The sequence below is a fragment of the Euleptes europaea genome, chromosome 8 (genome assembly GCF_029931775.1).
Source record: "Euleptes europaea isolate rEulEur1 chromosome 8, rEulEur1.hap1, whole genome shotgun sequence".
In the NCBI taxonomy this organism is placed as follows: domain Eukaryota; kingdom Metazoa; phylum Chordata; class Lepidosauria; order Squamata; family Sphaerodactylidae; genus Euleptes; species Euleptes europaea.
Window position 1 is genome coordinate 64867277 of NC_079319.1, and position 16463 is coordinate 64883739.

The following is a 16463-nucleotide window of genomic DNA, read 5'->3' on the forward strand; positions in this document are numbered from 1 at the left end:
ATACAACCAGTCTTTACTATATGCAGTTTCAATAATTGTGACTCACACAATTTGATTTATTGTATAATCTGTACGTGCCAATTTTGGTAAATTGGTAAAACGTCTCGACCTATAAAATATCGCATCAGCGAGCATAGGTCTAGGTTGAGGAATCGAGTAGTTGAAGCGCCTCTGACACCACATTTCCTCGAGAAAAATCACTCTGATGAGGACCTGTCCTTCTTTGTGTTATGGCATTTTGTAAGCTCACACAATCATGACAGAGTAGATCTTGACTTAGTTTTGAAATGTCAAGAATCTAAATATATACAATTCTTTGACACCCTATATCCTAAAGGCTTAAATACTGCGCTAGACTTAACATGCTATCTATAAGAGCTTTTAAGTAATGTTTGTCTCTATATAATTTCATGTGTATTTACTATAGGGCTTTTACTAAATTGGCACGCTGTATCTTTAAACTGTTAGTCGAGTTGTACTCACCCACGTGATTGTATTCTATTTAACTGGGGCGGTAACATGGCGACTTTGCCAACGTGGAAGCATTGTAATTTACAGCTAGTGTGTAAGTACTTGTATTATAATTTAATTTTCTTTTTGTTTAAGCATGTGTTTATTGTTTATGCCGATGTACTGCATATTGTTATTTTGTTTATATAGTGGCCCCTGAGGAAGGCTGTCATTTTAAGCCGAAACAGAAAGGAAACCGGACTTCTGTAGGATTGTTCCATCACCTTACCTCTTGGAAAGAAAGACACGTTCCTAGCTAATGTTCAAGGATTGTTCTATCTTCTTATTGTGGCCATATTTGTAACTTTGGACACTGTCCATTACTATATTAGATACTGGTTGTATCTTTCTATGCTTTTTGTAGCATAAAGAAGTTTTGTTTGCAGTTTGTTGCTGTTTTCTGTTTGCTAAGTACCTGGAGGTTGGCAACCCTATGTGAAGGAGCAGAACTTGGGCTGAGAGCAGGACATGGGAGGGGTGCTAGCTGATGATGTCATAGGCTGGCATGAGGCAACACTCCTTCCAAGTGCATCCAGAGAGAGCGCTGCAGCCTGGGGAGGGCTGGGACAGAACTTTACAGCTGGTGGAGAGGGCAAGGGAGCCCAGGCGCAGGCTGGCCATACTAGGTCACAACCCCGGAGGGAAAGAGGCTGGGGGAGGGAAGAAGGCAGGAACGAGGCCAGAGAAGAAACAGAAGGATTGGCTGATGTGAAGCCACAGAGCAAGGCCATAAAGTGGAAGGACTATAAAAGGAGGACAGAGGGAGCCGGTCAGGGGAGATGTGAAGAGCTCGCCTGTGGGATGGCAGAAGGCTCTGAGGGAAGGGAGAGGAAGGCAAAAGTTCCTGTGAATCCATCTGCCTCATTCCTCATTTCTGAGGCCAGAAGGGACCTGCAACATTGGGGGCAATGGAGGAAGAGGAAGAACCCTCTCAAACACTAGCAAGCACTCATCAAGCGGTGGAGAATGCGGGCACCTGTCCTGTCCTGGAGAAATCCCTCCCACGTTTCCCCGATACCACCCAATCTTTGTTCCTCAATCTTGCAACTTCTAAAGGAGGAGACTGGCTCAGGGGCAAAGGAGGGGGAAATGACTGCTGCCTCAGGGGGCACCATGGATTTTACAGTTTGGGCAGTGGCTGGCAGAACAGCAGGCTTGCCTATTGCAGGAGTGACACTTCGGCAACAGGAGTCTCTGGCAGCCTGGATGAGGGAGCTATGCCAGGCCCCTAGGAAAGGGTTGAGGGGTCCCAGCTGGCCCAGACCTCCTGAGAAGATTTCCAGCATTGGGGAGGCCCTTGCCTTTGCACTTCTCCAAGCTGGGGCTAGAAGATGACATGGATGCTTATTTGAAGGCTTTTGAGCATAAGGCAGATGCTGCCCACTGGCCAAAAAAAACAGTTGGCCTTTATTATAGGTCCCTACCTGACAGGTGATGCCCAATAAGAGGATAGTGAGTGGACTAGGTTGTGTTGGAGGAGCTCCTGTAGATACTATCCCCCATGCCCATTATTGGGTAGTCTGCAGCAAGCCAGCTCTTGAAAGAGGCAACTGCCTTGTGAAAAAACATTCTGGCAGCTGAGCCCCAGGATCTCATGAAAGAGCCCACCCAACAACATGACTCATTTTACCAACCTCAGAAGGATGGAAGGCTGAGTCAACCTTGAGCCAGCTACCTGAAACCAACTTCCGTCGAGATCAAACTCAGGTCGTGGGCAGAGCTTGACTGCAGTACTGCAGCTTACCACTCTGTTTAAGCAGCATTTAAAACTCCGAACTTCATACTCCCCCCTTCCTGAATGTTGTTATACTATGGGTTTATGGAATAAACTCCAGCTACTACCTGGAGGTTGGCAACCCTATTGGCCTTACATCATACATTGCCAAATCCACATTCATTACTGAGCCTGGCCTGCTGTCTTGAGACACCATAGGTAGACTGGTAGCAAGCTCAGGTGCCACATGACAGGGAAAAGCCTCCCACTGAAGAGCAGGGGTAGCATATTTCCTAGCTGTCAGAATAAGAATGCCTTCAGCTGGCAGTTAATAGGGTTCTAAATAAATACGGACACCATAGGAACCCTCTGAATTAAAACAAATTATTCTAGGATTATTCAAATCCCAGTCAACTAATATATTGAACTATTCACCCTAGTAAAATTCTTTACTGTCTTGTTGGATGCAGAATTGCAATCTGCAAAACCAGTTGGACAGAATTATGCTGAACACTATAAATTCAAATCATTAGTTTTATTGGAAAAGATACAAACCCTTACATGTTATGCTTTATTGGGCTGTTTCTTGCACACCGGGGAATATGCTTTCATTATCTATCTGCCCTGGCCAGAAACTTACTATGGCCACAAATCACTACCTAATATTTATCTGAATTAGTTATCTAATTCATATCTCAGCTGGTGGCACCCAAGCATTTTCCATACAAAAACAACAAATGGAATTAGCTCAATCCAAAGTGTACAAACTATGTTAGATGAAGCAAAACTGTTCAATTAGATGTATCCAACAGAAAAGGATGAATGAGAAATGTGTGTTCCTACAAGGCCTTGTGTTTCCCTGGGAAATAAGAATACCACTGAGGAACAAGCACAACAGAGGAACAAAAACCACAAGAGTGGTTTTTTTAATCATGTTTATGGCTGCAAACAATTAAATGGGAGTATTATTTTTTTTAAAGCTTGTACTACCAACAACCAGAACAAGTAAAATTTGCTTAGGCCTGTCTTCTCTTAGAGATTTCTTGTACATCATAACCACTAACTGTACAGCACCTTTGTATCTGACACTTCCTTCAGGGAGTTTAAAACAATAAACATGGGATTATCCTGCTTCGTACTGTCAAGCCATTTTTTGAGGTGGTTACAGCTGAGGAGAACAAGTTATCCAAAGTCAGCCAATGAGAAATCATCATGAATTTTGTATGAATGCAAGAACAAGCTCTTTAGACCATTTGAGACCAGTAGACAGTTTAAATCAACCCTTCTGTCAAGGAAAGTCCACCTATCTATACCAAGGTGCATTTATAATTCAAAAAGTGGATACCCTATTATTCTCCTGCTTTATTGGGCGAAAATGCATGGTCGATTTAGCCTCCTTTATTCCCTGTTTCAGCCAGGATTCAGCCAGGATCTAACACACATTCGGCAAAACGCATGAGTTCAATCCTGGCTGAATCCTGGCTGATACAGGGAATAAAGGAGGCTAAAGCGACCATGCATTTTCGCCCATTACTTCACCACACAGGGCACTCATGTGATCTTTCAAGGAAGTGACGCACACTAGCAAAGCTACACCATTTTCCCTACCACAATGCATCACAACTCTGTGAGTCTTGCTTTCTACAGAATGGGGGACAAAACTTTTGCACAGATCTTCAAGCAAAGTCTGTTGATCATAATCCAACAGTTAGCTGCTCTTCGACTACTGAGTTAAGGCTTCACCCCTAAACACTCATAGTTCCACTGAACTCCATGGCGGTTGTTTCTAAATAAACATAAACATGCAGCTCACATATTTTATATTCTGTGCTGAATTGTGGCCATAACTCTATATTCTTTTGAAAAATATAATACATGTTATGAGACAAAGAATCAATCACACAACCTTTATTGGCATAAAGAATCAAGGGACAGCCCTAGAACGCCAGATAAAAATGAGAGATTATGGGAAATTGTATCTTCTTTGGTATCTGGAATTTTAAGACAGTTTAATATACATATTCTTTTAATATCATATACCAGAAGCAGGAACAGCAGATCTTGGCAAATGGATACTCCTTGGGATATTTTGATGGGTACTTTCAAAGAAGTGATTTCCTAGGGACCTGCCAATACAGTTATTACACAAATTATGCAGAGGCAAACCCCATTTGTACACACAAAAAGCAGCAGGAGCCAATCACAGCTCCTTGGTGAGCATAAATTATATTTACAAACACATTTTCGGCATTTACATGCAACAATGCAAAACACGTTAAGTGGAACAATAAATGTGATTTTTGTTATTTATGCAAGCTGCACTACATGCTTGAACTTACAGCACACCACACTGCTGGTGGGGAGGAAATTTACTATGGTTTGTAACTGTTACTTCATCCTCTCAAAACTCCAGCTTCTGGAGCTGACTTAAAATTCTAATTTTCAACACAGGGGCATTTTGATAAAAAGTCATTTAATTCTGCTCTTAAATCTTTAGTTCTGCCTGCCCTCCAAAAGCAGAACATCAGCCCAGCACTACATGAGTAGAAAGTAATCTGAATAATGATGAATGGATGAATGTTGACCACAAGCTAGGTAAATTCATTTATCGCCTCAGAGACTTTTATTTTTTTTCCTGCAAAATTAACATGTAGCTGAGAGAAAGTCAAATTGAATTTCTCTCCATCTGTAGACCAACTGCTCATATTTAGAATCACGTGTAAGTTATATAACCAAATGAAAGTATCTATTTGCTTCATTGTTCAGAGTAGACATTTAATTTCATCTCAAGACATTAAACTCTTTGATGGTGGAAAAAAGTCTTTGCTACAGTTATAGATGTCATTACATGCACAGTAAAATGAGAACAAAAGCTAATTTATTCCAGCAGAAAGAACCATTTCCTTTACTAACCTTGAGAAAATAGGAATCAGCTTGCTAACTTGATAATATTGCCTATAGATAATTTTGGGTCTTTCCCCTTTATGCTGAATTGTGGCCATTCCTTTGGCCTAGCATATTAGCTCATTAAAACAAAGTGCACTTTAATACATGGCAACCACAATCTTTTTTTAAGATCCATGAAACCTCAGTGCACACATCCTTAAGGTCTGGTTTTTTAAAATCAGAAATTAATTTAGCCAGTGATTTCAATGCTAACCTTTTGCTGAGAAGCAAAGGCTACCATTCCAGTCCTGGATTCAGTATCATATACTCTGTGAATTCACTGGGCTTCTAGCATGCAGAACTGGCCGAAAACATATAGGGATACACAGTAATGTTTGCTTGTTTGGCAAAGCCAGGAAATAGTGAAAATTCTCTCTCTTTCTCTCCACAACTATGTAATAATCATACTTAAAATTGTTTTGACAGGACTGAAGCCAGAAATAATAGGATTGTATCAACGCAGCTATCCTCATATGGTAAATTAAACCGTAATTCAGTGTAAGACTCTCAATATCAAATTTACAGCATACAAACTGCATATATATTTCAACCTCTCACTACTTGTATATATATATATGCATACATTTACAAGGTAGATTAGCGGTGGATTAGTATGACCCTGTAAAGTGCTTCATCACACCTGCATGATGATTCATTGGTGTATAGTTAATTAATCGGTAAACAAGTTTTTCAAGCTTCTCTTCCCCATTATTTCATCGGTCACCGCAGGGCCATTATAGAAGTTACATGTCTTCCAATGATGGAAGACATCAGTTCATTGCCTCTCACCCTCCAAACCTGTTTGTGCCCCTCCCATCTCAAGACGCATTAAAGAGCAAGGTGCAATTCTAGAGCTTTGGCCGAAAGTCTCCTTCCCTATCACTAATTATCTCAACAGATCAGTTCTATGTTATATTTTTGCATGATTCAATACAAAAATGAATCATTCAAAGAAGTTACAAATATGCAATTTTAAAACTATCACTGTTGCTAATACATTTAAATAACTTGTAGAAGATTGAAAATCTATTCTCCACAGCCGGACACGGCGATGAATATAAAATAACCACCATTTGTCTGCAATACTTGAATCTAACATACTGAATCAAATTATTGGTCCGTCAAGGTCAGTATTGTCTGCGTTGACTGGCAGTGGCTCTTGAGGGTTTCAGTCAGAGGACTTTCACATCATCTTATCCTTTTAGCTGGAGATGCCAGGGATTGGACCTGAGTTCTTGTACACGCAAAGTAAACCACTAAGCCACTACCTATCCTCTAAAATTGTTATGTGGACCATCTGTATTAACTTTCAGGAAATGAAAGCTTTTAACTAAGAGTATGGAGGGGTATTTTATTTAAAATAGGGCAAGCAAGGGGACAGTCTGTTCACAGTCTATACACCCTAAACACTTGCCCAGATGCTAATATAACCCATGCCACGAATGACACTACAGCAGGGATCCCCAACCTTTTTGAGCCTGTGGGCACCTCTGGAATTTTAAGAGCGGGTGGTGCCACCCCAAAATGGCTGCCATAGGATCTAGACCCAAACTCAAAATGGCTGCCACAAGAGACAGAGCTGAAGGGAACATCTCCCTCCTCACACCTCCTAGGAAGAAGGAAAGCCTGAAGGGGGAATGGGAACACACACTTATTTAGGAAAGCCCAGATACTTGCCAGACTTATCAGTTATCTTCCAGTGGAAAACCTTTTCATTTGAACGAAGCCAGCTAATAATAAACCCTGCCTTACGACGGCCCCATCCACTTTATAAAAAGCTCGGCAGATGCCAAGAGAAGTACTGGCAGCCACCATGATGTCCACAGGCACCACGTTTGGGAACCCTGCACCACAGTAATAATACATCTTCCTCCAAGGCTGGGAAAAGACAGTTCAGTCCAGTAGATTTTAAAGCATGTTTTCTGCCAGCAGAAAGGATATCTCAAGCAGGGTCAATTCAAGGTATTTTGTTACCTAACACAAGGCTCGCTCTCTGTTTCCTCCTACACTGAGAAAACTGAGTTCCCATGGTTCTAGCAATGCTGCAGGGGTTTGCCATGGAGCTGGCTGGCAGAGGTACAGGATGGGGGGTGACAATGGTTATAACTTACACCTATCACCCCCTCCCACACAACTGATAGCAGTGACTCACCCACTGTAGGGTGTCACACCTTCCTCACTGTGCCAACCCAAGTCACTGTTTGATTGTAAAACCAATTCTGATAACCAGATAAATTTTAATTACAACAGAGTAGCATACACTTGGATATAAAATGGAAAGTATCTTTTTCTCTGAAGATTGTACCCCAGCCCTACCCCTAGGAGATCAACATTTTCCTACTCCTTCAGTCTCAATGGATCAGGATACCTTTAAAACACCTGTAGGCTTTGAACATTGTAAGTTTGAACACTGTGAAGACTCAGAAGTATATTCTGAACAACAAATTGGTTATCGAATGCTTTTGGACAACCAGGTACTTTCCTAATGTAAGCCCGAGAATCACCATCACTATTATTATTCAAGCTGTGATGCCTTGACATTTTTTCAAATGCACTTCATGTTGTAAGGTATCATTAGAAAAACTGTGTTTGCCATTGGTGGCAGGAAACTGCAGCGTGTTTAATAACAGCAGTGGTGTATTCTTCTCAGACTCCTACCAGGGTGTTCAGCGAAGGCCTGCTGTGAATTGGAAAAGGAGGTCAAAACAGGTGATATTGTTCCTTCTGTCACTTAAGAACTCTTGGCTTCTTCTCTGCAAGCAAAAGCGGAGCATTTTGCTGCTCATCAGCCTTATCTGAGAAGTCCAATTGTAAACTTATAACATCCCGACTGTGACCGGACAGCCTTGCTTGCAGCATTTAATTCTCAGGACAAACTGTGACTTTGCCATGACACTGCAGTAACTTGGCTTCAGCGCAGCCTGTTAGAACAACAGGCAAGCATTATGCACTATGAGATATTGCACTGACTCCAGAAGAAGCTACCAATCCATCCCGCTAGCTATACAAAATGGATAGTACTGACAGTAAGCAATACACAAGAAATGAAAAATAGAGAGCAGGCGCTAGGTCTGGACAAAACGATACTTTAAAGAATAAGCCAGTGATGCTCCACTGAGGGTCACTGGCAATGTTTAAAAGAACCCATGAGGGGAAGCACAAACATTTAATCTTGAAAACCTGGGATCAGATTTCCCAGCATTTTTTTTTTAATGAAATGTAGCAGTGTAAGGCGTTTAACTCTTTCATTACACCATTCTCTTTATCAGCACCCCCCAAGTTCTTTTTTCTTTTTCCCCTACAAAGGAATCAGAAGCTGCCTGCTGACTCTTGGGTGGTCCCATTTTTGTTGAGTGATGCTGACCCAGAAATAGCCTAATGTGTCACGAAATATCTGGTAATAATAGTTTCCTTAAAGGCACGACAAAGCTAAACTATTATTAACTAGTGATATTATTATTGTTTTGTAGTTATTGTTATGCCTGTAAAGTAACTCACTTATTGTTAATTATTTTTAATTTTAAAGTGTTTTAAGTATTTTAATAATTTAAAGCTATTGCTGTTGTATATTTTAATAACCTATGATGTTAACATTATTTCATCTTATGTATGTTGTGCTCAAGACCTTTGGTCAGATGAGCTTGAAATAAAAGGAAAGGAAAGGAATCAGAAGCTTGGATAGGTTTCAATCTCTAGCTTGGAAAATTCCTGGATATTTGCGGGCAGCGCAAGGGAAGGTGGGGAGGAGGGAGGAAGCTCAGCAGGGATGCAATGCCAGAGATTCTGCCTTCCAAAGGTGCCGTTTCTCCCAGAAGACCTGATCCCTATAGTCTGGAGATCAGTTGTAGTTCCAGGAGAATTCCAGGCCCTGCCTCACGGTTGGTAACGCTAAACTTGGCAGATTTCTGCTAAATTAGGAATAAGTGACAGAAAAGGCCAAAGAGGTCACTCACTTGCCAGATCCCCAAGATGGAAATACATGATATACAAACGTCTTTGAAGGCAGAAAAACCCATACAGAGAGATATAAGAAGACACTGTGCAAAGTCAGAGTCAATCCCTTGAACCTCAGGGAATCATAAGCCATCAAAAGCTCCAAAAAATGGATTATAATTTGTTCCGAGAACATTCACCTGTCATTTACACCAGTGTTCTGGGAACTGTAGTTTGAATGACCTTTGTTAGTTCTAACAGTAATTCAAAGTGACTTTCACACTTACAAACAGATTGCACTTTCTCCTCCCCAACACCTGTGCACAGTTCCTATTAAGGCAATCTAGACAAAGACAATCAGAAGCATTTAATGCTGCAAGAACTTAGCTATATAGGTGCCTTTATTGTTTCATTTGCAATTTTAAAAACTTTCTGAATATATGGCACATCTGGCTAATAGCAAGCTTAGGATTTGACTGCCAAGCGCTTCTGTCACAGCTACTGAACAGCAATAATGATGCGGCAGGTGTTGTAGACAACAGTTACACAAAGGTTGCGTAGGTGGCACAAAGATGAAGAAAGGTAGAAGGGAAAGGGCTTGACAGGGTAGTACTGAAGAAAGTGGTTTATATGCTTTCCCGCCCCCGCTCCCTTGAGGTTCTTTATGTTGATGGTACTCTAAGAACTGTTTCTACTTTAACGCTGACATTGATACAACACCCAAGGACATCATAGCATTTATGAATGCAAGCTAAAATTCAAGTTTCTCTCTCTCCAATATATGGAAGTACTTCCTGTGTATAAAACTAGGCATTTAATGCATGTGGGGCTACTACAATAGAAGCAAGGCGCATATTACTCTCTGCTCTTTCCACAGTTGAGAGAAACTGGATAGCATTGTCGTAGCAACATGTAAGGGAACTAACAAGTTTCTGTTACTGGACACAGTAAGCAGGCAGGGGCATTTGACCCTGAGCTACTTGCTCCAAGCAACAGGTGAGGGGGTGTTTTTATGCAGTAAAGGATCTTCTAAATATTTGAGCCATTTCTCTGCTATCTTTACAAAATGTCAAGTACAAAATACAATCCCAATGCCAATTCTGAATGTCACATTGTTGCCTTTTAAATAGGTGTCCTGTCCTTTTCCGATACACTTCAGTGAATTTTACTCAGAAAAGGTAAGAATTAATTATGTGCAAAAGCACTCAACTTCCTTTTTACAACAGACATGCAAAAGCTGATCCCTAGCACCAGAACCAAGTTCCGCATTTAATTCGCAGCTCAAATTATGGACATAGCTTTGCTAGGCTGCAGAATTGCAGTTGGGAGTATTTTCTCCTATTGGACTATTCTTGTGTACAAGGGCTCCTTCCATGAGTGGCTGGAACTTGGGGTTGTATCTATTTTCTTCATGTGGTCTCAGGATTCATGAGCACTGAACATACATAATTCTCCAAGAGAAGAAAATAGCAATTATCCACAGGTAGTAGCAGGAGGAACCAGATGGTACTTAAAAGGGAAACACAGAATATAGCCAACTGCTATACAGCCAACTGCCACACCCCCATATTGTTTCCAAAGGTTAAGATTCTGTCATAAAATGTACAACTGATAAATGAAAAACTCCATTGCCATTTGTGGCTTATCTCCACAAATAAATTTTCAGGTTTTTTTCAACCATTGTCTTCACATTATAAATCACTGGCTTAATGCAAGCTTTATGCCAAACCACAGTTTGTGCTAACCCTGCCTTCAGCTTCCATTTTTACAGCCCTACTTCAAACCAAAGTTTCTGATTTGCCTACCCACTGCAAAACCTCTAGGGACAAAGATTCCCAGTGGAGTCTGACAAACAATAAAAAGAACACACTTTTGCTCCACACTTTTGGGGTTAAACAGTAAAGTAGCCAAGTTTGCAGATGACACCAAATAATTTAGGGTGGTTAAAACAAAATTGGACTGTGAAGAGCTCCAGAAGGATCTCTGCATACTGGACGAATGGGCATTAAAATGGCAAATGAGATTCAATGTGAGTAAGTGTAAAGTGATGCATATTGGGACAAAAAATCCCAACTTCACATATACACTGATGGGATCTGTGCTGGCAGCAACAGACCAAGAAAGTGATCTTGGGGTGGTAGTGGATAGCTCAATGAAGATGTCAACCCAGTGTGCGGCTGCTGTAAAAAAGGCAAATTCCATGCTGGCCATAATTAGGCGAGGAATAGAGAATAAAACTGCTGATATCATACTGCCCTTGTACAAATCTATGGTGAGACCACACTTGGAATACTGTGTACAGTTCTGGTCACCACACCTAAAAAAGGATATTACAGAGCTTGAGAAGGTGCAAAAAAGCGCAACCAAAATGATTAGGGGACTAGAGCAACTGTCCTATGGGGCGCGGTTAAGACACTTAGGGCTTGGAAAGAAGGCGACTGAGGGGAGACATGATAGAGGTCTATAAAATTATGCATGGTTTGGAGAGAGTTGGCAGGGAGAAGTTTTTCTCCCTCTCCCATACTAGAACACAGATAAAAGGAAGTATTTTTTTACACAACGCATAGTTAAATTGTGGAACTCCCTGCCCCAGGATGTGGTGATGGCTGCCAGCTTGGAGGGCTTTAAGAGGGAAGTGGACATATTCATGGAGGAGAGGGGTATTCATGGCTGTTAGTTAGAATGGATATTAGTCATGCTGCATACCTATTCTCTCTAGTATCAGAGGAGTATGCCTATTATATTAGGTGCTGGAACACAGGCAGGATGGTGCTGCTGCACTCGTCTTGTTACTGGCTTCCTAGAGGCACCTGGTTGACCACTGTGTGAACAGACTGCTGGACTTGATGGGCCTTGGTCTGATCCAGCAGGGCCTTTCTTATGTTCTTATGTTCTCCAGCACATACATTAATGTAAATACCTTCCTGTCACCATTCACTGAGTTTGAACAATTAACAAAATTAAAGTAGCAGTATGTTGGGTTTTAAATTTACTTTGCATTGACCTGTTGAAAAACATTATTGTGCATGTGCAACTTTTAGGCAGTTTTATTGCTGATTAATATGTACAGATCAATGCTTGCATAATTTCATGTGTCTTGCCTATAACTCATACTACAAAGGCTCAATTTAAAATTCAAAAATGTGGTTGCAAACAAGCTATAAATCCAACCTTTAATGTACCTAATAGGGAAAAAACAATCAGGCATTTCAAACCAGATCCATAGAATTCATCAACCTCATTAACTTTTATGGAACCACAGTTCTGAACTCAATACTGGTGTTACATGCAGGAGAAAACGGCTAGTTTGAAGAAGAAGAGTTGGTTTTTATATGCCAACTTTCTCTACCACTTAAGGAGAATTAAACCGGCTTACAATCACTTTCCCTTCCCCTCCACACAACAGACACCCTGTGAGGTAGGTGGGGCTGAGAGAGCGTTAAGAACTGTGACTAGCTCAAGGTCACCTAGGTGGCTATATGTGGAGGAATAGGGAAACAAATCCAGTTCACCAGATTAGCGTCCACTGCTCATGTGGTGGAGTGGGGAATCAAATCCAGTTCTCCAGATCAGAGTCCACTGCTCCAAACCACCACTCTTAACCACTACACCACTCTCCCAGTGACACCCTTACCATTCACCATCCTCTGCAAAGAATGGAGTGGCATAGAGAACAAACAACTAATGCTGCCAATCCATTCATCTAGGAATTTAGCAGACTTAGCAAGGATTTCCAGAACAATGAGGTCCTCCCTTGGCAAATCATTTCTAAGGAAGCATCTTAAAAATAAGCATACCAAAGGTCATGAGAAGCAGCAAGAGAGAGCAGAAGGGAAAGTCTTATCACACATTATCATAGATTTCCACTTGTAAGTAGTTAATTAGAAATATTCTAATTATAGTGGCAGAAAAAAACTCAAAGCATTTTATCAGTGAAAAACCTGCAAATTAGTGCTAAATACTTCCAAGTTCATTTAAGGAGCCTAAATCCTCTAACATAAACACACTGGTTGCACTTGGGTGGCAGAACTACCTGTTCACACTCCGAGTGGCAGACGGTTTATACAAATTTCTACTGTCTAGGATAGACATTTAGTGCTAAATCCTTACACTGCATGGCTGTAATCACTGTCACTGCCTCAAGCGGCACCTAGTGAAGATGAACAGAATATGCCAGGTGCAAATATAAAAACTTTCTTTGGCCAACTCAAGTAGTTTTAAATAGGATGAATAGGAAGGCAGGAAGGAGGGGCCACCGCATAAAGCTGGCGCAGCCTCGCTCCTCTCGCCGCCGGCGTACCAGGGGCAAACAGACACAGGAGGCTGCCTAGCAGAAGCTCCTCCCCCGGAACACTCCAGGAATGCCCCCCGGGATGCCGGTGCATGCCTTTAGGCTGGTGGGACACCAGCAGAAGGCCCCACCAGTGTCCTGGGGTGGCGCTGCCGCAGCGGCAACCAGCAACTGGCCCTCCCAGCCGGCGTTGGAGCCACTTACGGCAGTGTAACCAGCCCAGACACCAGCGTGGAGGGCCCCAACACCAGCGTGGCACCTTCCTGGCCTCCTAAGGGCTTTTGCCCTTAAAGGTCAGGATTGCACTATTGGGGTATTCATTAAATCTTAAGGCAATTTACAGTGCAATCCTAAGGGGGTGGGAGCTAAAGTTGTAACGGAGCCTCTTAGTCATTATGCTTGGCATATCTCACATACACCGCTCCACTGTTCTCAAGCAGTGGTGTAGGTCCCTGCACAAGCATGGAAATGATGGGCAGGGGTGTGTGGCTGGAATGAATCAGCTCTCCAAGCCCAGTCAGTGGCATAGCCCACAGGCACCCATACAAGCCAAAAACTCAAGCCCTCCCCCTGCTCGTGCGGCCACATCCAGAGGGCTTGGAACACAAGATGACAACTATGGGGGCAACCAATCACTTCCCCCCACATGGAAGTTAAACCCCTTCCCTTGCACCCAATCGCTGCCCACCCAGCCCTACAAAAACCCCAGCCAGTATGCCCCACAACTCATTAGGTAGGGTTTATTGCACATGTTTCTGTCGCACAGCTCCCTGCCATATGGACTTAAGAGTAGCATTTTAGCCTGGAGAGGAGATGAGAGGTGATATGATAACTATCTTCAAGTATTTGAAGGGCTGTCATATAGAGGATGGTGCTGTTGTTTTCTGTTGCCCCAGAAGGTTGGACCAGAACCAACGGGTTGAAATTAAATCAAAAGAGCTTTCGGCTAAACATTAGGAAGAACTTTCTAACAGTTGGGGCAGTTCCTCAATGGAACAGGCTTTCTCGGAAGGTGGTGGGCCCTCCTTCACTGGAGGTTTTTAAGCAATGCTGATTTTATGACCTTAGGAAGACCATGAGAGGGAGGACAGGAAGGTGTTTGGCTCTCGTGGCCCTTTCTTGCTTGCCCAGGGTAGTGCTGATCACCACTTTGGGGTCAGGAAGCAATTTCCTCCAGGCCAGATTGGACAGAGATCCTGGAGGGTTTTGGTTGTTGTTGCTGTTTTTGCCATCTTCTGGGTGTGGAGTAGGGGTCACTGGGTGTGTGGGGAGGAGGTAGTTGTGAATTTCCTGCATTGTGCAGGGGGTTGGACTAGATTACCCTGGTGGTCCCTTCCAACTCTATGATCCTTGCAGGATGGAGCCTTGTGCAGCAACTGGGAGGTCACTGGTAAGGGAGGCAGGCAGCTAACTCAGGTTCTGGATGCTGTAGCAGGGAACCCAGAGCCTTTGCTGGGGCCCTGGGGAGTCAACGAAGCAAAAGCAGCTGGAGACCTACCATGGGGGAGGGATGCTTTTTCCTGGCGCATGGAGGGGTGGAATTGTCTGTGGCAGCAGCTGCCAGGGACCTGGAGAGGCTCCTGGAAGTCAAAAGAGACATAGGGTATAGCCAGGTGTGCATCCAGAAGGAACATACTAAGACAAATGACACGATTGCCCATTGGGAAAAACAGGAGATGCTGGAATGCACATTAGATATACTGGAATGCCAGCGGACTTGCATGGGCTTCATTGGAATACATTACTGCATACGAAAAGTACACCAAATGCAGAATGGATTTAGAATGATGGTGTTTGGGCACAGATAGATTGCTCTGGGACTGGAAAGACGGCGCCCAGAATACAATGACAGTCAATCCCAGAACACTCCACAGTCCCAGAACACTTCACTGAGGGGGCTATTGGGGATCTGTTGGCAGTGCTTCATGCCCCCACATCTGAGCCCACCCTAGTGGACCCTTTTTCTGCTCCGCCACTGGCAGGGGTGGCCAGGGGCATGGCCCAGGGGTACCCTTGGCAGCATGGCTGGGATGCCCGGAGGATCCCCAGCAGGTGAATGAGATCCCTGGCTGGGTACGCCCTCCCTGTTATCTCCCCATGCCCCTTTCTTGGGGATTGCAGCCTTTGCGTTGTATAGGCTGTGGACCTGCTTTGGGTCACTGCCAGTGGGAGAATGCTGGGGCCTTTGGCAACTCTGTCAGCTGCCCAGTTACTGTAAGGCAGGGCTCAGTTCCTTTAAAAGGGAGTTCTGTGGGCATGACACCTTGATCTGAGGCCCCGTTCCTTGCTGCCCCTCAGCTGTGATGTGCGCAGGCCCTTGCTCCTGCCGGCCCATGATTGGTTCTGTCTGCCCTGTCCGTTTGTTTTTGGACTGTGACGTTTTCAAAATGAATTTGCAGTTTGAAGAAATACTATAGTATTCTCTGTGTTCAGAAAAAAGTCTTTAACCTTCATCACTACACCATATACTTACTTTGAGCTTTCATCAAGTGATTGCATAGGTTGCTCCCATAATCATGCCTTTCAGATGAGCTGAGACTTTGGTTGCAACTTTGAAAGTAAAAGAAGGCCTTCTCTACTCTTTGCAGTTACAGTAAGACCAGATGGAACATGCACATACATGTATCTGACCTGGCTGACGTGCTTTCAGATAAGATTAGAAACATTCACAAGGTCAGATTTGTCAACAGCTAAATGGAATCTGAGCCCTATGGTGCAGAGTGGTAAGCTGCAGTACTGCAGTCCAAGCTCTGCTCACAACCTGAGTTCGATCCCGATGGAAGTTGGTTTCAGGTAGCCGGCTCAAGGTTGACTCAGCCTTCCATCCTTCCGAGGTCAGTAAAATGAGTACCCAGCTTTCTGGAGGTAAAGGGAAGATGACTGGGGAAGGCACTGGCAAACCACCCCGTAAACAAAGTCTGCGTAGGAAACGTCGGGATGTGACGTCACCCCATGGGTCAGGAATGACCCGGTGCTTGCACAGGGGACCTTTACCTTTTTAAATGGAATCTGTGTATTCACAGGCAGTTTTCTCTGAGTACCTGGTACCTGATGCAAAGAGGGAAGGCA